Here is a 23,383-nt window from a genome sequence, read left to right on the forward strand (position 1 = left end):
AGAGAGGTCACTGGGTAGCAGAAGAAATGGTTTGTTTGATTGCATTCTTAGAGTAAGTGTAATTCTGAGTTTATGGATTCTTTTTTACACTGTCCATTGAACTATGCTGATGAGAAAAGTAAAAGCAATTTAAATAGGAAGTCAAACTAAAGCCGCATAATTTGTTTATCAGTCTCAACCCAACAGAAAATTTAGGAACAAAGTCAGATTGCACTCTTCAGACTTTTACTATTTTTCCTGAAAAGTATCAAGTCTCCACACTCAAGTCCTTTCTGTTACTGAGGCTGCTTTATGCCGTGAGCAAGGTAGAATCAGCAACCCCTTAGACATTAGGAGCCTCTTGAGGCTTGTTGTCTAGTTGAAGTTTCCAGGTAAAGCCAATCAAGAAAATCTATTTAATATTTGAACCAGTTTTGTTAGTAGACACATGAAAAAGTCAGCACAAATGTTTTTCTCAGAAAACAGTACCACAACACAGCTTTTTACCAAGAATAATTAAGAACCTCATCTACTGGGTCTGATAAAGATGACAGACAAGAGATTCGTTAAGGGTCCGTGCGCCATGGACGTGAGCAGTATAATTTCTTGTTGTATACTTCAGGACAGCATGTATATCTGGTTTCAGGCAGATAACGGAATGACCTAAATTATTTAATTTGGGGTCAATTAGATAATAGAGGACACACATCAGAAAGGACAACCTGTTTCAAAATGGCTCACTCATGGCTCTTCCTCTCAGTATTAAATGGATTGTTTCCATGACAACTGTTCAGATGACTCCCAGTTCTTCCCCATAGCCCTGGGCAGTGGAAAAATATTTGGGCCTCGCTCCTCCTCAAATCTGCGGGTGACTTGTATCAGGAGGTGGGGCCTTTGAGAGGCCTTTGAGTTCTGAGAGAGTTCCTCGCCAATGGGATGTCTATGGGTTAGGGAGAGAGACCTGTCTTCTCTACCACGCGAGGATACAAGGATAAGCTTATTGTCTGCAACCAGGAAGAGCGCCTCTCCAGAAACCATTCCAGCACTCACACTTCCATCCTCCAGATGAACATGACCTATGACCGAGAGAAAACTTGCCATTTCTAAGCTCCTAGCCTACGGTATTTGATTATGTTAAGTAGAATTAAGACATGCGTGTGTGATTTGGAAAGATAATGCTCATCTCTCTGAATTAGTGAAAATGGAGTCAGAACTGGCCATGCAAAGGGACAAGGACAGACTATGCTGTCGCTGTCATTACTATGGATTTCCCAGTGGCCTTCTCTCTCTCTCTCTCTCTCTCTCTCTCTCTCTCTCTCTCTCTCTCTCTCTCTCACACACACACACACACACACACACACCTTGGACAATAGTTTCATGTTGCACAGGAAATTTTTTTTTTTTTACCATTTCTTAACTAAAGAGGTGAACTCTCAAGGAACTGGCTCCTAAACTGTTTTCTTCATTAGTTTTAAGGATAGCAATGACAGAACGGCCTGCTGATTTTGCCTGTGACCGAAGGAGGAGACTACAGTGCTCCCTGTAAGGTTGTGCTCCAAGCTTATGGATTAAGATGCTCATTATGACTGCTGCAAAAGTTAAGCCGCTCCAGTGCTGATTGGTTATCCATGCGATGAGAGCTGCAGGGACGCTTGGAATCCCAGTGAATCTCCCCATCATGCTCGTGGCTGGAATGCTAAAGTGAATCCAGGTGTGCTGAAAATCCAGATGTTGGATGAGGTATCCTGGCACGGGACACTCAGAGGCCCCCTCAGTCATATGGGGCAGTGACAGATTGTGTGTCAATTTGATTTAAAATTGTGTTCATGGAGAGAATGCTCCCAGGTCTGCTTCTGACTTTGAAGGTGCCTGTTTCTTTAAGAGAGCCGGGCGCCATCCCTTACATCATACCTGGGTTGCTGTAATAGGCTGCTTCTATTCCCTGATATTAATCTTCTTCCCTTGCAGCCTGTCTCTGCAGCAAAGCCAGTAGGTTACCTGGCAGGGACTGGCCACTGGCTCAGGCTAAGAGGGGACTCTTTCACCTTTTCCAAAGAGCTTGCCCTGCCCCGGATTTTGTTTCCAGATTAACCCTGTGATAGTGTAGGTGTTAATCTACTCTCTCCATTTCCCCCCGGGGCGCTTTGAAATTACCATGTTATCTCACCTCAGCTTTCTCAGGACTTTCACTCCCAATGACACTTGCAGCCCCCCAGTCTCTTTTATAGTGTTTGCTAAATTTGTTAAAATTTCCCGGAAGCCTGGGTTATGGGGCCCTTCCTACACTAGCTTATGGTCTCTCCGTCCTCTGTGGGATCATAGCCCTTGCCTTTTTACCATTAATTAATTCTTCCTATTCAAGCTGTTTCCTAGTGATGGGTGACGGGTTCCAAGTCCACCTTGTGCATGCTTGTATTTCAAATGAACACCTGCATGAGTGTCTGGCCTTGATTAGTGACAAACTATGACTTAGTGTGTGAAAAATTTGTAGGAAGTTTACAGGAAAACAAGACACTCTTCCCACCCCCAGGGACCGAGGGAAGACCCGTGTGTACCGTGTGTATGTCAGAGTACGGAATGGGACACTGTGTCTGTGTGTGCTCAGATTCAGAGGAGAAGTAAGAGGCAGTCTGTGGACAGGGTGTGGAGGCAAATGAGGTTTCATGTTGGATTGTGGAAGCAACAGACTATTTGAAATAGGAGGGAAAGTTCCCGGAGACAGAGACTTTGAGAAAGGCAAGGAGCAAAGTAGCAGTGTTTGCAGAGAAATTATTGATGGGTCAGAGTGACTAGGGTTGGTGGTTGGTGAAGGGATTCTAAGAGAATGTCCTGGGGTGTTAGTTCATGCTAGAATGTAGCTCCAAAGTGTGGGTTTGCAAGGAACAAGACTACTGGTAGGGCCGATGGAGTCTGTGCTCCTTCTAAAAGATTCGATGTTGCTTGGTCTGATAGTGCACAGCTGCAACTCAAAGGCTTGGAGAGTTAGAACAAGAGGGTAAGCTAATTGGAGGGCAGCCTGGGCTACGTGAAGACATTGTGTCGAAATACATGCATGCATACACATACACATAAGTAATAAAAACCAAGCAGGTATTAGTCGAGGGAGGCAGAATGAAGATATGGTCTTTCCTTACTCCACGAATCCCTAACTCATCACTTTTAGGTACTCTGGGGTACCTGTCTGAGCCAAGTGCCAACTTAGCTGTTTTACTAGGAAGGCCATAGTTTGCTCATTGGTGTAACTGATGGGAGGCAGAGTTTCGTGTTTCTCCTGCAGGCATGTGTTAATACTGTGCATTATAGATGATGCTATCTCAAATCTCCTCTGGAGGCGGGGGGTGGGGTGTACATGCTCGAGGTCCAGCAGTCACTCACCTTTGTAGTGATGGACTTGGTGGAAAGGCCATGTGGCTAGCTTTGTGGTTCCCCTCCTCAGTGGACGTTGCCCGGATTTTCTCCACCCGGCTCCTGCGGCCAGCTGCTTGCTGGAGAACACTCGCTCTGAATTTCAAGTCCTGAGTTTGATGACAGATGTGGGGTGGAGAGATTGGATAATGTCCAGAGAAAAGCAATAAACCTTATGAATAGCTTGGAAAACGAAGCCTCAGAGGAACATTGAAGGATGTTGCGAATCTTAATTGATATGTGTGCTTGTGTGTGCGCACACGTGTGTGTGTCTGTGTGTGTGTATGTTTTGTTGTAGTGAATTACAGTGGGGTGTTTCTTTCTTCATGATCACAGTGGAAGCAATGGTCTTGACTCAAAGAAGGCAAATTCCTGTTGGAGCAAATGGGGAAAAAATCATCACAAATATGAACCTCGACTTCACACTGACAGGTATAGACAAGAGCTGTGATTTGTTCACTTAGAACAGTATAAATTTGGAAGTTTCAGGCAAAGTTATGAAAAACTCCTATGTTTCCACTTATTCTTCGGTCAGGAATTTTTTTTTTTTTTTTTTTTTTTGCGTGGGGCATCACTGTTATCAGTAACAAAAATCCCTTAAACATTTGCTACGCGTCAAGGCATTTAGAAATGTAGACTGTTTGTGGAGGAGTAAACCTGTGGGGAAAGAGCAAGAAGTGAGACAGGATAGGGTAGGGTGCTTCATTCCATGATGCCCACCTGGAGAACTCTCACCAGCCCAACAGAACGGCAAGCCCTAGAGCGTAGCTTGCCCAGGGCAGGGCCCCAGCAGAGGAGGAAATGGACGGGCCTCATGGTACTCCTTGTTCAGTCACAAGGAGGAGGCTCCTGTGAGCCTGTTGCACCATTGCTCCACTTCTTAACAGGGCCACTGCAAGGGTACTGCGCCCTCAGAGAGAAACCTGTGCTCAACCCTGAAGCTTTGAGCTGCGGAAGGAATTGTTTTCTGAAATGTGACATGAAAGGGACACCTCCATGCCTACCCTCGTGGTTAACACCTTTTTGTACGAATAATATATTTTATTTATTGTTTGAAAGTTTTCTACACCCTGAATTTTCATTCTTCCCAGACTCCCAAGTTCTCTCCCACTATCACACTTCTCTCTCTCTCTCTCTCTCTCTCTCTCTCTCTCTCTCTCTCTCTCTCTCTCTGTGTGTGTGTGTATGTCTCCTGTCTCTCTCCTTCATGGAGTCAGTTAATACTGCCTCCCAAAATGTTAACTGATCTTATTGGTTTCATCTTATGCAGGTAACTATAGCTTCAGTGAATTCATGAGTAATACAGTTACGTCCCATCCAGAAAACAATATTTGGCAATACTTAACAGCCACTTTCTGGTTCTTACATTCCTTCTGGACCCTCTTCTCTGATGTTCCTTGAGACCTGAGGGTATTCATAGAGATGGCCCATTTGGGGAACAGTACCCAACAGTGACTTATTGTCAGCATCTGCAACAGTTATGAGTTTCTACATTAACATAAATGCATAAAGATACTTCCCTGGTCAAGGTGAAGAACAGCATTCACCTGTGGGTACAAATATGAAGATAAGGAGACAGATTGACAACACATCCAATCAGCAAAACAGTAATAGTCGGTTTCTCTCTAGGGCCTGTGACTTCCTTAGGCATAGGCTTTTGGCCAGGTTTATAGTACCAGACATGAATCTATCCTGTGAAGACAGTCTTAAGTTCAAGCCGAAGGAAGTGGTTAGTCTATAACTCTCCACTACTGTACCAGCAGGCATGTCTTGCCTGGTAGATCATATTGCAGCGTTCTGGGTACAGTGCTGAGTAGTATTGATGACTCTTCTCCCTCAGCGACCATAAAAGCCAGCCAGGAGGGAGGAACTTGGAACTCAGTTCCCGCTTGGTTTCTCTGTCGTTCACAGCCGAAGCGTGTTGTATCTCCTACAATAGGGCCTTACTGTCTAGTCTTAGTGGCCACTAAGAGCAATGACAATAGTTGTGACATATTTCTTTCCAATTATAGTTATAAAGTGGGCAGTTTTCATTTGCAAGCTTAACTTAAACCTCATCACAAAGTATTTTTTTTTTGGATACAGTTTTGTCAAATAATTAAATATATAAGTGATTTCTCAGTGTCACTCACCCAATGAATAGCCCCAATCTGGGGAGTGTCAGTGCCCTTCGCAATAACCCAGCAAGGCAAAAATTACGCTGCAGCCTCCTTCTTGAGGAGGTACAGGTCACGTGGTGTAGGAGAATGTTTTTTTTTTTCTTTTTTGGAAGTCATATGATTGGCCAGTATGCGATAGAGCTAAAGGTGCTTGAAGGCATTTTGCATTATACCATAATGACGGCTGCGAAAGTCTTACAGAAAGGAATGGGACGGTCTGGGTTGCATTTTGTGAAAATAATACAATTCTTATGTGCTCAATTCTGGGTCATGTGGATGTTTGGTATAGTCTTTATTGTATTAAAATAAAATATCATGGCTTCTGGCATGTGTTCAGGCATGGCGGATTAATCTCTGACTTTGTGCTTTTCAGAGCTGGGTAATTGGAGTCTATGTCTCTGTGCTGGTTCACCACATTTGCTGAGAGTTACAGTTTTACAGGACTTTCGGGATGTACAGATTCCATTTTATCTCTAGCTTTATAAATCATTTATCTAATCTATTTTTTAAAGTAAAACAAAGCAGTAGTCAAAACACAAAGTTCATCGAGCCAGAGATACCAACAAAATGGAATTACTGAATAGAATCTTCCCTCTTAAATGTTTCCCTCCCTCTGTGTTTTATAAAAGAAATATGACAGGCATCTCAATAATAATTCCTAACATTTTGGCCAATTATCTCTGTTGATCTCTGTTTCATTTCAAGATCATTAGAACTGGCCCACTATTAAACATGTATTTCTAGGTTGGAAAAGTGACATTACTTGTTGTTTGGCTATTTATTGATGACTAAACTCAGGATCAGAAGATTTCATGAGCTCGCACTTAGTTCATTAAGGTTCTACAGGAATTAGCTGCAGGCCAGGCTAAAAGTTGGTTTATTAAGTAATCATGCAGACAAGTAGAGAGGATTATACCCATCTTTTACAAGAGCAGGAGGCTTTGAAGAAATTCAGCATGTTAAGTTGCATTGCTAACGATGCAGCCAAACGGCTGTCCCTCTTTTCCTTAAGACAGAGACTGTTGTCTGCCTTGTTGTCTTAACTCCATCTTGGGAAGTCCCGATTTCACATTAGTTGACACTGAAAGAGTTTCCAAAATCCACTGTCATGAAGTGTGTGTGTGTGTGTGTGTGTGTGTGTGTGTGCAGGTACAGGCAATCCATTATGCTGTTATATGACTTCCTCTCATCTTTGGAGACAACGAGAGCTTAAGATGAAGCCTGTATTGACTCTGCTCACTTGCCTCTTTTGTGGTTTCATTAGTGAGTATTTCTGAGATCAAGACACTGATCTCATTTGGAAGGAGAACCTGGTTGTAAGGTTCGCAGTAATCCAATGGCTGATGTTTTTCTATGGAGATTTGAGAGACACTGAGGTGAAGGCCACGTGGAGAAAGAGGTAGCCAGCATGACGATGCATCTATAAGCCAAAGAATCCCCAGGATTGCTGACAGCCACTAGTAGCAGGGACAGAAGTGTAGATTGGACTTTCCTTTAATTTCTACAAAGACCCAAGGTTGAACTCAGCATCTTGATTTTCGGCCTTTGGAACCAGATCTGAGAAAATAAATCTCTGTTGTTACAAGCCAACAAGTGTGCAATAACTTATCTGAGCAGCCATAGAGGAGACATAAAGCCAGTGGCGACACTCTCTATTCTTAGTTGAATGTCCTGGGTTAGAGACACTCATATAGGAGGGCCGCCATGGGCAAGTGAGGTCTTTGTATCATACACTTCCCACATTTCCCGTGTAAGGAAAGGGACATTAGGGGGTGACTTCTTCTTAAAGAGATATTGAGAGAACTGCCTCTTGGAGAAGGAGGTCAAATATGTATTTGATGATGTTCCTAACCCCTCCCTCCATTCCTCTGTCTATTCATCTGTCTGTCTTCCTGACTGAACTACACAATTTCAGCAATGCTTTGATATTGGCTACAAACACTGTTCATGGTACAGATAAAAAAGCAGACCGTGTTGATAAAACTGACAGTCCTCTTGTGTGTCATTTCTCGGGCACAAAGTTTGTGTAGCTCACAAAGCCCCCGGTGCTGATAAAGGGATAGAAGTGAATCTAGGTCCACTTTGACTGTCCCTGAGAGTGTCCTACAATGTGACTTTGTCATTTAGGCTGTGGTTAAAAAAAAAAAGCCTAAAGTGACTAAGAAAAGGTAAGTGTGCATGCTGGACTGATCAGCTGGGGGCAAAAACCAGAAAATAAAAAACAAAACACTCAGAATAGTGCGCTTGAATGTAAAATGGCAAAATTCATAGAAGCATCAGGGACCTCTGATGACAGCTTAAGGATCCAGGTGAAGGGCAGCAGATCATAGGGTAGGCAGGCCTTGGGTGTCACTAAACTTCAGTGCTGTCTTTTGAAGTAACCCATTGCATCCAATTCAAAAGAGAACTGTGCCAGCCAAGTAAAGAGAAGGACCACAGCCCCCTGTAAGTCAGAAACATACCACTGCAGCCACCAAATTCTAGGTCTTTTTGAAAAATTCATTTTCCAAGAATTGTCAACAATTGGTAGATACTTCATGAAAGCTAATAAAATTAAAATTTAAAGCTGCACTCTGAGGACCCCACGTGCCACCCTAGCTTAGCTGGAGCTTTTCTTTGTTTTCTTTCTTTCTTTTTTTTTTATTTGTCTTCTCTTTTGAATGAGCATTTACTACTCCTTTTATTAATGGAATCCAAAACGTTAGGGGAGGGAAGAGTATTCTGGAGAAGATGATGGCTTAGACAGCCCAGAATTATCTTCTGACTTCAGGTAGGATAGGTATGCTTTGTCTGATTCATTATAGATATTAAAGATGTCAAGGAAAAAAATGGCCATTACAATTATGTGACTTTAAAGTATTTTCCAAAGGAGCCCTATCTGTCATCGGTTCTGAAAGCTGACCAAATGCTCACGATGACAGACAGACAGCTGGTTCTCATTCATATTAAGTTCCTTCCAAGCAAAAGGAATGCTAAGGCAATCTGGGCTCCTATTATGTTGATTCCAATGTAATTACATTTGTTATTTCCAGGCAATGCGGTAAATCAAGCTGTGGCAAAGAGGAGGATATTCCACAGAAGTAATTTCAGAGAACATGAAATGGGATCACGTGGTGTGCTGTACTCTCCTCTGCTCTGAGACAAGTGATGTCCGGTCTAGGCGTGGGGAGGATACAGAGTGGGAAGCAAATGGATTTATCTTCAAAGATAAGAAAAGTACTTTTTTTTTTTTTTTGGATGTAGATGCAGAATGTATAAGAAACAAAGAAAGGCAATGAACTAAGGCACTGTGGGATCAAAGGCAAGGACAAATGGCCTTGGTGCAAGAGACTTGTTTCCCTCTGTTCTCAACCCCGAAACTGCCGAGCCAGCTGCTCCGCAGCAGTGTACCCTTCTTCTGAGCACACCTGCTGTCCCATAACCTTGCTCTGCGGAGGGATGGGCTGTCCATTAATTTAATGTCTACAGCCAGGGGTTGCTGACCCTTCTGATTTCATTACAGTCAGAAACTTTCGGGAGTTTTATCCTCTCATTCATAGCAAGGCCAAGTGCTTTTAGAGCCCTTTCATAAGCCGATTGCCTAAGGGGCCAAAATCAGAAAGGAATCTAATAAAGATGCTAAATGATCATTCCGTAGTCTAAAAGTCTCTGTTGAAAATAGGCATAATTCTTCTTTCTGCCTGTGATATGATCCTCTGTTAATACCGGGAATAAAGTGTTATCCCTATGCAAGAGAAGAGCACCCAGGAATTTAACCTTAAAGGGCACGGTGACCTTAACACAGATTTAAATATTGGGAGTCGGACTCTAAAATCTTTCCTGGAGACAGCAGGGATGCAGCTGTTCCATTGCTCTACACATGTTAAAGAATTGGGGAGTGAAAAACCTGGAATGATTTAGGGCACAGATGTGCCTGGAGGCCCTGGGAAAAGATGACCTCTGCAAGGCCTTCGCTGCAGCCTGCATGGTTTCTTGAGAGCACGCAAAAATGAACCCGTGTGTAGAGCAGCCAGAGGCAGTGCTGCTCCGGAGAGGAGAAGGGGCCTTGGTGATGGTTGCCATGAAGCACGGCAATCCAACCTGAAGATTTCACTTTCAAACTCTTCAGAGAAACCAGGTCCTGAGAGCTCCTTGCAAGATCATGGCTCCACATACCCATCATGGCCCCTGTTGTTTAGCGCGGTGCCGCAAGGTTTTGTTCAGGAATCTTGAAATCACAAAACAGAGGGAGAACGAAAAAAGAGGAAAATGACTGCCGAAAGGTTTGCTTTTCTTAGAATCCCCCATTTTCCCACCTCACTCTGCTGTTCTCTGGTAAAACTTTCAGTTTGGAAGGATTCCACGTGCAGATGTAAACCTAAGAAAAAGTAATCAATGAACCAAATTCCGCTTCTTAAATTCAAGAGGAGACAAGACTGCTTTTTTGTTTTGTTTTGTTTTGTTTTGTTTTGGTTCCTTCCCAGATAGATTTACTTTGTATATACTGCTTCAAAACTGGCTCAGAGAAGTGTAGAGAGATGATTCAAGGTTAAGAGCAAGCCAGGTTTGACTTCCAGAACACACATGGCGGCTCTCAATTTCCAGTAACTCCAGTTCCAGGGAATCCAATGCCCTCTTCTGATCCCCCAGAGCACCGCATACAACACACACACACACACACACACACACACACACACACACACACACACACACACAAATAAAGGTAAATAAATAGAAATTAAAAACCTGGACTCCTTACAAAGTGATGTGGGCCTTAGCGTTTTCATTTTAGAGAAGAGGTGAAATTCTGGAACATTTACAGAATTAAATTATTTAAAATAGAGCATACATGGAGAGAATATGAACATATATGTGTAGTCAATGCAACACATACATTTCTTTGGTGCAGCTCCAAATATGGAAACATGGAAAGCACCAAGAGAAAAGTAAATCTGGAGAGTCTTCCTCTCCAGCATGAGATGCCTAGGGGTAACCTACTAGTTACTAGTGGGTTACCCCACTTCCTAGTTTACTCTTTCTTTCCTCTTATTTATATGCAGTTGTTCCAAACCTATTATTCAACACTGGGGTGGTGGCATTCTTTGTGGTAGGACACAGGGTGCCAGCCCTGCCGGCAGCTGATCCACTGGGCTCCTTTCCAAGAACTGCCTCCAGGCAGCAGGCTTGACTGGCAGCCTTTCAGATCATACAGGTGACTTTTCCATTCACCATTTGTGTGACCTTGAAGACCCCTCTTGCCTTTGTTTCTCTGATTGGCTTATGACAAAGATGTGACACATGCTATTTTATTAAGTAGTTGATGATCAATTTGATGTTGGGGCTCCATTGTCCTGTTCAACAGTTCTCTGTTTTCACCCAGAAAACTGGAAGGTAGATGTGTGTGTGTGTGTGTGTGTGTTGGCAAGAAGATAGTGTATCAATCAACAAACAGCTTTTGTTGTGCCAGCCTGGAGATTTTCAACTTTTAAATTCATAACAAGAAATATTGGTTGTTTATACACATGGCACTTTGGACAGCTCACAAAATGGTCAAAATGTGTTCTTCACCTCAGGAGGACACTGCCCTTCTTCAGGTACATGGTTCAGGGAGAAGAGCACCTTAGCTCTCAGCTCTACATCCTCCCTCAGTGGTGTGACACTTTGAAAGACATGGATTGGTTCATTATATAATGACCAACATTTATGTCGTCTAGTAAGGGAAGGTGTCACCTTCCAATGAGTTAGAGATATATAGTTCGATTGGGACCAATGCAGTCCCATGTTTTCCAAGTGAGAGAACCCTGAGGGGCACGCAGCAATACTCTATAAGGATATAAAAGAATCAAAAATATGCAAAATTTTAACTTTGTTAACCTCAAAAATAAAACATATTAATGTTTTGGTATTTTTTTAATGTGCTAAAACACACACAGCATAGCATCCTAACCATTCTGAGACATGAAGCACCGACACTAAATGCGTTCACAGTGTGACAGATTCAGACCAGCTTTCCATTTGCAGAGCTTTGCATTGCCCTGAATAGAAATTCTGTACTCCTCTTTCTCCGTTTGCCCGGCCGTGGCAGTGTCTATGGAGATGTCTACCTCCGCAAATGTGCCTATTCTAGATACTCCATGTCAGGAAATCCTGCAGTATTCATCCTTTCGTGCCAAGTTTATTTCATCTAACATAATGTTTTCCGGGCTTATCCACGTTGCATTGTGCATCAGAATTTGCTTTCCACCATAGATGGATAGAATAAGCCACTGTAAGGACAAACCACACTTGTTTATCCATCCCACTGTTGGAGGGCCTTCTGGTAGTTTCTATCTTTTGTCCATTGTAAACAATTCTATTGTGGACACTGGTGTTGAAGCATCTGCTTGAATCTCTGCTTTCAAGTTCTTTGGATCGATACCTAGAATTGAATTTGCTGGATCAATGATATGATTATCTCTTTTTAGAGCCATTAAACAGGCCCTACTGCAACCATACTATTTCCGGTGCCTATCATCAATGTATGAGTACTCCATTTTCTCTATATCTGCACCAGATATTATTTTGTAAAATGACCAGACTAACAGAGGGGAAATTGTTTGCTGTGGTTCTGATGTTCGCTTCCTGGTTATTTGCAATGTTGAACATCCTCTCTTTACTGCTTACTTATACATTGCCTGTGCAGAGATGGCTACTGTAGCCCTTTGCCTATTTCTGAAATTGGGTTGGTTTTCATATTCTGGATAGTGATTCTTCATCACTATATGATTTGTAAATATTTGTCATTTTCTGTGAGGTGCTTTTTGACTCTGTTGATGCACTGTTTGTGAACGTATACGACTCACGAATTTCAACAAATTCATTTTATTTGCCTTTTTTCCTTTTGTTGCTGTATACTTTTTTAGGCAATGATGTTCACTCACTGCATGTGTGATTGTGTATGTGGTAGATATATGTGTGTGTGTGCACACATGCCAGAGGTCAGTGTTGAACGCCTCCCTCAATTGTTGGCCATCTTTTGTTTTTTGTTTTGTTTTTTGAGACCGACTGTCTCTTTGAATCTGGACTGTATCGATCAGATTAGATTTGCTGATCTGCAAGACCAAAGAATCCTCCTTTTTCTGCCTCTCTGGTGCTGGAGTACCAGAGTGTGCTGACACACCAGTTTTTATTTTTTATTTAATTTTTAAAAACTTAACATGAATCCTGGAGATCCGAACTTAGGCCTTGGAGCTTGCATGGCAAATACTTTACCGATCGAACCCTATGTGGTTACCTTGCCCTATGTGGTAGCTTTTGTAGAAGGTATCTTGTAAGAAGCAGAAGAATTCTGTCATATATAGGGGGATTGCGCTGATGTTTCTACACTCTAGATATCTCTCAAGCTGGCACAGGGGGTTGATACCAGTGATTGCATGCAACAGATCCCTCTTAGGATGCTCCAGTGCTCCACAGAGAGCACTCCCATCCCTTTAAGCAGATTTTCTGATCTTATTATTTACATTTCTACCTACAGAGTGACTAAATCTTCACAGCTATCAAACAGATGACTGAGGGGATACCTAGAAAATTCAAAGGCAAAGGGAGGCTAATAGTATTCGTTACAGTAAGTATAAGCGGCTGTGAGAGTCGGCCCTTCAGCTCCCAGCTGTGACTGTCAGCTGCATCAGGGAGAGCTGACAGGGAGTCAGCAAAAATTCACCAGTGTCGATGCAACTGTTTTGAAATGTGGATTGTGCTCTGCTGCTGTGAACGCATGTCAGGCTTGAGCGCTAGGCTGCCAACAGTCAAAGCTCACGCAAAGATCCGGAAGTTGTTCATGTTGGTGACGAACGTCTTTTAAACATGGCATCTATAACATTTTAGGGTAGACTCGCATTACATAACACACAGACTGATATGTACAGGTTTAATAGTTATGGAGGCATGTATCTTGCAATTGTTTTTGATGGGGGTATTATAAAAAGTTAAGCATTCTGGTTCCCATAAAGACAAGTAAGCTTGCAGGCGTATTTGCCCTTAGTGTTGTGAGCAGAAAGCTGGCATCCAATTACACCTTGAGATTTTCTTTCCTTTTGTAAAGATCCAGCAATGTGACTGCAGTCTATCTGGCACAAGTTCCCCAGAGGATCACTGCCAAGGTAGTTGAAGATGGGCACACTTGACTTTAGTATTTGTGAGAGCGAGTGTTATCTCTTCTCTCTGTGTTCATGTGGACTCTGAATATACAGAGTTGAGTAATCTTTGCCACAAAATAATCATAACCCTATGAGGCTAATTTGATGCCAGGAAGACAACATAGCTGAGTCGAGTGAGTGGTGAAAGCCATTCTGGGCCCCAAGATATGTTCATAGAGACAATTTCCTCAACAGCAAAACTGTATATCATCAACCACACTGTATCTCAGCACTTTTGTGCTGTTTTGCGGCAAATCCACTATGATCCCAGCTAGTAGAATTGCTGGGTCTTTTTTTTTTTTTTACTCAGATATGACCCCATTTGTGAATAACCCTTCTGTCTGTCTCAGTTCTCAGTAGTACGTTCATGAAAGCCTAAACCATGACAGCAATGAGAATATTATTTGGTGTTTTTATCCCCTTATCATTTACTTAAGCATAACAATTTTCTGCTGGACATGAATCATTTGCATCCATATTGGTCTTGACTTCATAGCCATGCCTATCCCACTGTCAATCAAATATCCTTGCAGAATAATTGCCTTAAGACAAGAAGAGCTTTTCTGGTCATACATTTGATGGTCATAACTACGACAACTATTTGTGAGAAATGCTGAATTTGTGATGTGACTCTGATTAGAAACTAAGGCACTTCCCTGAATCTTGAAGGGCAGCAAGGCTTCAAAGCCCTATCCAGGGCTGCACATGGCACACTCACGTCGGAAGGTCAGTACAGAAGGTAGCTTTCAGTGTGTCTTTGCTTTCCCCTGTAGGACTTACAAATTAAGACAGCTCTGTTCAGTCCTGCAAGGAGAAAAGATCTCAATGCACATAACAACCCAAGTCTTAGGATAAGAGAAGACTTCATGAGATAGATACTTCTCTCTGGAGCCAGGTTTCAGAAGGTGGTTCATCCTGAAGATGGGGTATATGTGGAGACAGGGAAAGAGAGATGAAAGTGCAGCAGAGAGGAGACCAGAGAGGATGCTCATAGAAGCAATATCTCTCTGCCTTCAGTTGTGAGGGACCGCTAATGCAGAGCGGTACATGGGCGTGGCAAGTAATCGGCACAACAGATGTGCAGTAGAAGGGACAAAGTGAGGTTAGAAGCTTGAGGAATTGCATCTACCCAACCTGGACACGTGGATGGTGAGATGCTTCTTCTATATGGACCCTGCTAATATGCTACAGTGGTAGGTCTACCTCTTCTCAGAGCGCTTCTCTGGCTTGTTTTTATTTGTTTCAATTTTGGCAACCCCTTAAGACGCTCCTCTTTGGCTTCTCATCTCTGTCAGTAGCAATCTTGCCTCATCTCTGAGATCAAAAGTCAAAGCTTCCTTTTGGGGAGAGCATTAACTTCTTAATATGGGTTTGTCCTCAGCACTGCCTGGATGAGCCTGCCATTCTAGGTGACCATACCTCCTCCATGGTTTCATGCCATGGAGGATCCCTGCGTCATGAAATAGAACTGTCCCACTCTGGAGCTGCTCCCTCTGTTCAAGGAGAGGTTAGTGTCTCCTTCCGTCAGTGCATACAGCAGCCCCTCTCGCTCTCCCAGGCTTTAGCACCAAACTCCTTGGCCCTGCTGAACCTCAACATACACAGTTCTTCCATTTTTTCTCACCCCATGATCTATCATCTATCTATCTATCTATCTATCTATCTATCTATCTATCTATCTATCTATCTATTACGTATACAATATTCTGTCTGTGTGTATGTCTGAAGGCCAGAAGAGGGCACCATACCCCATTACAGATGGTTGTGAGCAACCATGTGGTTGCTGGGAATTGAACTCAGGACCTTTGGAAGAACAGGCAATGCTCTTAACCTCTGAGCCATCTCTCCAGCCCCCCATGACCCATCTTTGACTTCATCCCATTCTCCACCTGATTGTCCTGTACTCCAGCTTCACTGTTAAAGCTTCAACTTCTCTGACTCCATATTTTCATGCATGCTGCACTTTTATAACCTCCAGTCCCCGACTCTCTTGAATAATTGGGTTCCTGCCACAATAGAAACCTCTTCATTCACAGGACCAAATAAAACAACAATGTGCAGCCTTAGTTGTATTATATCTCTGTTTGTCTTTTATTGAGCACCTGGTAAATGGAGAAACCCACAAGAATATGAGCTTCTATTTCTTTGCAACTCTTCTGGGGCCCTGTACCAACTGACAGCCCACATTCGACTTTTACTCACTGTGTTCATTATTAAACTTTTCTCACTGGCTCCTAGCCGCATTTAATCCAGGTAAACAAAGGCTTGCACCCTATTTCCCAACAAGAGCAAGCTTGTGGCCTGTGTTCATACCATTAAGTCGCTCTCCAGCCATGGCTTTCCACTGCACTCAAAACTAATAGGGAACTGTCACTTTGTCTATATTTGTGTTTTAAAGAGGGGGAGTGACCGGATCTCTTCCTATCTAAGTAGAAACCTCAGATGCCTCACATTTTTTACGACTCCTGAGAAGCATCTGTTGGTGTCTAGTCCTTAATGATGGGACGAGGTGCTTCTACAAGAGGGACACAGAGATCTCCTGGGACCTTCCTCTCTGATTGTTCCTACAGAAGAAGATCTTAATACGGAGGGCAAAGGGAACATGGCCAGTCTACACTGTTGCCACGGTGACAAGCTAAGTAGCTAAGGTAGGAAGAGAAGTCCTTCTACTCTCAGGGAGGCAATTATGTAGGGCAAAAATGGATGATTTGATAGCGTGTGGACCCTGAGAAGGTTACACCACCACACAGGTTCTTAATTCTTGCCTAAACATCTCTTAAGCACCTTTTTCTCCAACCCTCAAGGCAAAAAGTGTTGAGCAGCACATGGTGGAATACAGTTCAGTTTCAAGAACCTGAGGCAGACCAGCCTGAGGCATGGTCAGCAGAAAGGAGCAAGCATGGAAGAGGCCATCTGCTCTACCATCTCCCCTCTAGACCCAAAGTATAGCTGGAGGCAGCCAGTCTGCCATCCCCTGGCAAGAAGCCTAGAACCAAGTACAATTCCCGAGCAGGTAAATTTAGCCTCTTTCATTTGTGGCTGGCGTGACCACTGGTAGTGACAGAAACATTTACTGCAGCTGTAATAGCTTCAAAACATGTCTCACTTTCTACTCTGCTCGAAAAATTGAGTAGAGAACAGTGATATGAAACTCATCCAAAACAATCGCTTACCACAATATAGAAGGGCTTGTTTACGGCGAACAAGGTATGGGTTGAAAGAAAAAGGTAAACAAAAAATAACATGCTGCCAAGAGATGATATGATCACCAGGACTGAACTAGAATGCGACACCGGCAGGGTAGGTCCCAGAAACAGCAAGCAAAGCAACCAAGACCACGCTGTTAAAGGCTGTGCTCCAGGCTCTACAGATGATGCTTCTAAATAGCCCGATAGCAAAACTGTCCATTTACCCCGGTGCTGTAGACTGAACTAAGGACCACGGCATGTTAGTACTCTACCACTGAGCTATAGGCTCAGGCACAAACAGGAAACATTTCAGGTTTTGTCATCTATGTGTGATCTTTGCTACCAATTCTTTGAATAGAGAAACCGTAGCACTTTCTGATGTGAAAGCTAATATAAGTGTATATATCATACAAAACTAGGCAGTGGCTGGATTTCACCCATGGGCAGTAGTTTAGTAGCATGTTTTCTAAAGAAAAAAACATGCTAGATCAAAAGGGTATTTTTGACAGAGAAATACAGTAACAAAAACAAAAGCTGTGGTTATAGACGTTAGGAAAAAAGGTCACAGAGAAGCCACTTTTGTCTATATCTAAATCAGTGATAAAGTCAATAATTTGATGAGGTTAGCAGCTACCTGTGACCTTGGTCCACACTCCGCATCATCCTTTCTTTGTTTATCCTAAAACACAAAGGGAGAAGAAAGCTCAGGAAGGACCCTAGAGCTGAGAAGTAAATCTTACACAGTCATAACTAAGCCAGGTTCTGTTTCCTGTTGAGAAGCAGACTCCCCATCAGGGTTCTGGGATCCCAACAACAGGAGCATCTCCGATGAACGGTTAGAGCATTTTTGACATAGACCAGACTCCAATTGTAGCCTCTCTCTAGCCCCATGCAGGGCTAAGCCTGTACTGTTCTCGACAGGAATCCCTCTCAAACGTTAGTGTTAGCCAAGTCTGCTCTGTCCCCACTGGAAGGCAACAGAACACCATAGAGCAGTGCCCCCAAAGTGATGGGTGTCCCAGCTGGCGCAAACCTTCCAACTATCTGATGGCACTTGACTTGTGACTTGTATTTCCTCATTTCCCTTCCCCATTCTCTGCTCAGTGAATTTAAATCCATCAATATTATTCAATTTTATTACTCCACTATATTTCTGTCACCCTTCACAGGTCATCAGGCTCCCTACTTCACAGAAACAGACCCTGTCTGTTCAGATGTTAGGTCTTAGGTGTTGCGTCTCATACACACAGCAGCATTGGGCTTGGTTCCTTTTCCAAAGTGCTCATTAATATTTACACCGTCTCCGGGTAGACATGTTATCCTCTTCTTTCAAGATGATGTGAGGCCGTAGACCAGGTTCAAACTTGGGTCTCAAGAGCTGTTGAGCCTTTGGTCTTTTTCTATTGCCTTATGCGTCCTCTCAAAGACAAACCCGAAAGAGAAATTACTCTGAATCAAATCTCCCTCCCAGTCTGCTCTATGCATCACTTAATAGGAAGAAAGAATCTATCTTTCAAAATCCCTTTGAATAGAAGCTGAATCCTCGCGAAAGTATCTGATGTGGACATGCTTCTGAAGGCAGGCTTTAATGTGGGAAGAGACATGGGGGTGACAGGCAGTAGGGGGAAAGGGGGCTGGAGAGCATATGGGAAAGTCCCAATACATGGAACAGGAAAGAGAGAGACAGATGAGAAAAGGCAAACGTGTGGTTTCATATTTGGCTCTGGCTGTCTGTGACCATGTGGGATTCTTAGAGTTGGAGCCGGGGAGGTGGGGAGAAAGGACCCAGGTATTTGTCTTTTAAAACACTGACAGAAAAACTGACTACTAGAAATAATTTGGAGATGAAGTCTTGACTTTCCTCCTCCTCTGCCCCCTTCACCCCTCTTTCCCTCCCTCCCTCTTTTTTTCATTTCCCAGGGCTTCCTTTATTCCCCTCACCCCCCAGACAAGGTCTCACCTTGTTCTCAGACTGAATGAGAATTTGTGGCTCTCCTGCCCCTGTCTCCCAAGGGCTGAGAGGATAAGCAGGTCCTTCCACATCCTGCTCTTCTTAGCTCTACCAGTAAAGCCTGCCTTCTCCGTTGGTATCTGAGCTGAAGTCTTAACTGAGATTTTATCTCAGCAACCAAAGCAAACAGAATGTGTGCATTTGCGATTCATGGGCTTGCTTAGTGATGCCTCGGCTCCTACATGGCAGCTTGGCCACTACAAGAGCAGCCCTGCTGGATTTCCAGAAGGAATAACCCTTTCCCCTTTAAATATACTAGTTAGAAAACCTATCCTCCAGGGTTTCAAGTAAGAAAAATTATACTTACGTGAACCTTAGGCATTTGGGTTAGCAAACTAGTGAGACCCAGAGTAATTTTAAAGATTTATATTTATTATTTAACATATATATGTGAGTCTGTGTGTGTGTGTCTGTGAGACTGTGTGTATGTATGTATATTTGTGTGTCTCTGTGTGTGTATCTGTATGTATGTGTGTGTGTGTGTGAGAGAGAGAGAGAGAGAGAGGGAGGGAGGGAGAGAGAGAGAGAGAGAGAGAGAGAGAGAGAGAGGCTCTGTGTGTATGTTTAAGTGTGGATATGTGCATCTGAATGAAGGTGTCTGGGGAGGCCTGAGGTGTTGGGTTTCCCCTGGACCCAGAGTCACAGGTGACTGGAGCCACCTCAGGTCATCTGCAAGAGCAGCAAGCACACTCTTAACCACTGAGTCATCTCTCCAGCCCTGACCCAAAGACATTTTTAAATGTCTCATTTTCCCACCATAAACAGTCATGTTTCTGAGGAGTAGACACCAGTCTAATTTCTCATTCAGTTCTTAACTTACGTTGCACAAATATCTATTAAAAGTAGACTGTTTGGCTGTGTGTCCCTTGGAATGTTCACCCTCAGGAACTCTATGTTCTCACTTAACGCCATGTGCTTCTATTACTACAAAAAGCTACTAAGAGAGCCTAGTGGGAAGTTTTTGCTAAGTGTGTACTCACTCCTAAAATAATTTCAAAGGCTGTTTATTCATTGAGCTAAGCTCTCAGCTAATGTATTGCCACAGAAGCTTTATTCCAAATGATAACTTATGGCTATGGTATTCCTTTCATGTTTGATTTTATATGAACCAACTGTTTCCAAACTTACATACTGTTTGTTTATTATACTATTTATAGCCCTGATTAGCAAACACATTAAGTCAGCTTCCTATGAAACACGGGTTAATCATATCGTTCTTTGCAGAAGAATGTGCAACTAGGAGATTTTATAGCGAGGCCATTCCCACTGTGTTTGCATAAGCATCTGCCTTGAGTGATTGTTTCATCTGTTTCTTCTGCAGTTGGCTAGGAAGGTTCCTTAAGAAAGAAGAAACAAAGGGAAAGAGACAATGGCCTGGAAGGTAAAGAACTTATTAAAGGTGCCAAGTGAGAGGAACATGAAGGACGGGTGCTGGCTGAGGCTCAAAGACACTCTTGTGTTTAGGGAACAAATTGGTAATGGTTCTACCAGGGGTTTGAACTTATGACCTAGGTAGGTATCATTATATTAGACCTAATCAGCTGAGCTCTCTAAAGGAATCCGTGTGTGAAATCCTATGTCAAATCTGAAGCAATACATGCTACATCATCCTGGCACCCCCACTTCTGTTGTTACCATAGCTGAGAGAGTTCTGGAAAAGGGCTTTTTATGAGAAACCGATAATATATCCCACGAGGCAAAATCATTCTTCAAGATTCAACAGCACAGATTTGTCCGTGTCCATGTCATAGGGAACAGCAATGCTCTATAAATTTAATGAGGTAGCTACTGGTACCTTCAAAACAAAGGGAAATTCATGGTGTCACAAAGAATCCTCCCCCCCACAAGACATTAGAACCATTACCACTCTTCACTTCAGAAGGAAAGTGAGCGTTGATTTGCCTTCCTCATAAGTAATCGTCCTGACTGTGTGAGCCACTCTACCTAACATGATTAATTTTCAGGGGAATGGTTCACTGCCTGCTTCACAGATTCTGCCCAGTCCATGGCCAACATTCATGTTGCTTTGGGTTTGTGGTGAGGGAGCAACGGTGGCAGCATATGGCATTGTAAAACCATCACTACATAATCAGGAACAGAAAAAGACAGAACCAGCCCAGGAACCTCCCATAAAACACCATCACCTCCCAGGAACATCACCCAGAAGACCAAGCCTTTAAACCATAGGCTTGGTGGGGGCTGCCTTCTGAATTATAACACCTGCAGGTATGTGATAAATTCGTTCAACCAGAAATGTTGCTGAGCTTTCCTCAAATTCAGGGGTTGTCGCGAACAGTAAGGACACAGAGATGACAAAGATGTACTACGTGTGGTTTCTATGGAGCTTATTTTATAATAAGAAGACACAGTAAGTAACAATGTTGGCTAAGATTCCAGACCAGACAGAACTGATGCATGGAAGAATTCACAGAGGCAGTGGCAGCACACGCAGGGCCTGCCCGGATCTAAGCTGGATGGAATTCTAGGGCTGAGGGTGGAAGTAGTCTCAGTCACCCACCCCTAACCCAGAACCTGTCCCCAGTTGCCAAAGGAAAATATGCTTCTCCAACAGAGCCTCATTGGGTATACAAACCACCCCGAAGGGCAGTCCCCGTGCCCAATAGGAGATGGCCTACAAGAACAACAATAGTAATTTTGTCTTACAATGCTTTGGGCATCTTTTTAACCTTATAAATCTTTTGTTTACTTATTATGATTTCCAACTTTGTTTTTATGATTTTTATGTGTGTGTGTTTGAATGTATATGTCTCAGTCTCTGTATATGTTGCTTGTACTTTTTCTTTGATTCTTTTTTCCATGTTTGTTTGCTTGCTTTGTCCTATTCATTTTGCTTGTTTCTATCTTATCTTGTTATTATTATTGTTGGAGGCCTTTTGCATTCTAGTGAGAGAGAGAGAGAGAGAAATACAGGGTATGGATTTGGGCAAGTGGGGAAATGGGGAGGATCTCAGAGGAGTTGGGGAAAAGAAAACCATTATCAGAATATATTGTATGAAAAAAGTTATTTTCAAAATTTTAAAAATTGTTAGCTAAGAAATCAGAAAGAATTGACCATTAAAAGCTGATTCAAAGTCATTAGAGAGAAAGCTCAGCAGTTAAGAGCCCTTGTTTCTCTTTTAGAGAACCTGGGCTTGATTCTCAGCACCTATGTGGTTCACTGCTATCCATAATGCCAGTTCTAGGGCATCTGACAACTTCTCTTTGGCACCAGGCACACATACAGTATGCATACATACATGCAGGCAAGAATACACATATGTGTAGACAAATCTTTTTTTTAAAAGGCTTATATTACCTAATTTCTCAAACCTGGAAACATTCTCTTGTGAACCAGTGTCATGACTCAATGGATTCAAGTGCCAGCCATGGAACCTGAGTTTGATCCCCAGAACCCATCCCTGGAGGAAAGAACCAGCTCCTGAAAGTTGTCCTCCCACTTCCACGTACATGTGTTATTTGTGTTCCTGTACACACACACACACACACACACACACACACACACACACACACACACACCGCACAGACACACACTGCACACATCACACACAGCGCACACACACAGGCACATGTAAACACACATACACTCCTGCACACACACACACACACACACACACACACACACTTGTACACGTGCACCGAACCAAATGAAATTCTCTTGAAATCACAGTGTTGCAGCGTGTGCAAATGCGGTCTATTTAGTAGAGTCTGAAGAAGGTGTGTATTCCACAATTGATATATTGACATATTCTCAGCATTTTTGTAGTTTCTATTAAGGAGTTTGCCTTTGGAATCACACAGGCTTTCCTTTGCCCCCCGACCATCTGTTTGTCAGCACTGTGAACTCAGGCAAGGTTTTAGATGCTTTGACTCTTAGCTTCCTGGGGTGGAAAATGATTTGCTACATTCTAAGTGAGACTCATAGTGTCTGGCAGACTTAATATTCAAGAAACACCGCCTCTTCCTTCTGACAGGAGGAAAGCAAAGAGAGACTACATCGGAGCAAACCAGCCTTTCCCTTGCCGTGTCTGCAAACCATATCAGGTGTGGCTCATTTTAACGATGGCTATAAAGTTTAGAAATACATCGGAGAATCTGAGCTATGTTTCTCTGCAGAATGATTTTTATTAAAATACATATAACTCCTTCAAGATACCACTAGTTTTAGAAAGAAAGGCAGTCTCACTGGCCCAGTTTTACAGGGTGAATGAGCATTTGTAGAGTCCTATCTAGCCATTTGCAGGCTCTGCCCATAGGTATTCCCCTCCCCCAGACAGAGAACAGAGGTCACATTAGGTCACATTACATGCACTGTGAGTTTAACTCAGAACTCTTCATCTTCGGCCTCTGACCTAAGCATTCCTCCTTCAGGTAGAGGTTTGGTGTTTGAAAAGCAAAGGAATCAAGTTTCCCAGCACTCTGGCTCAGGGCATTTATCAAAATAACCTGCAAGGGCTGTGGCCTTTCCCA

This window comes from Chionomys nivalis, chromosome 22, assembly GCF_950005125.1.
Source record: "Chionomys nivalis chromosome 22, mChiNiv1.1, whole genome shotgun sequence".
NCBI lineage: Eukaryota > Metazoa > Chordata > Mammalia > Rodentia > Cricetidae > Chionomys > Chionomys nivalis.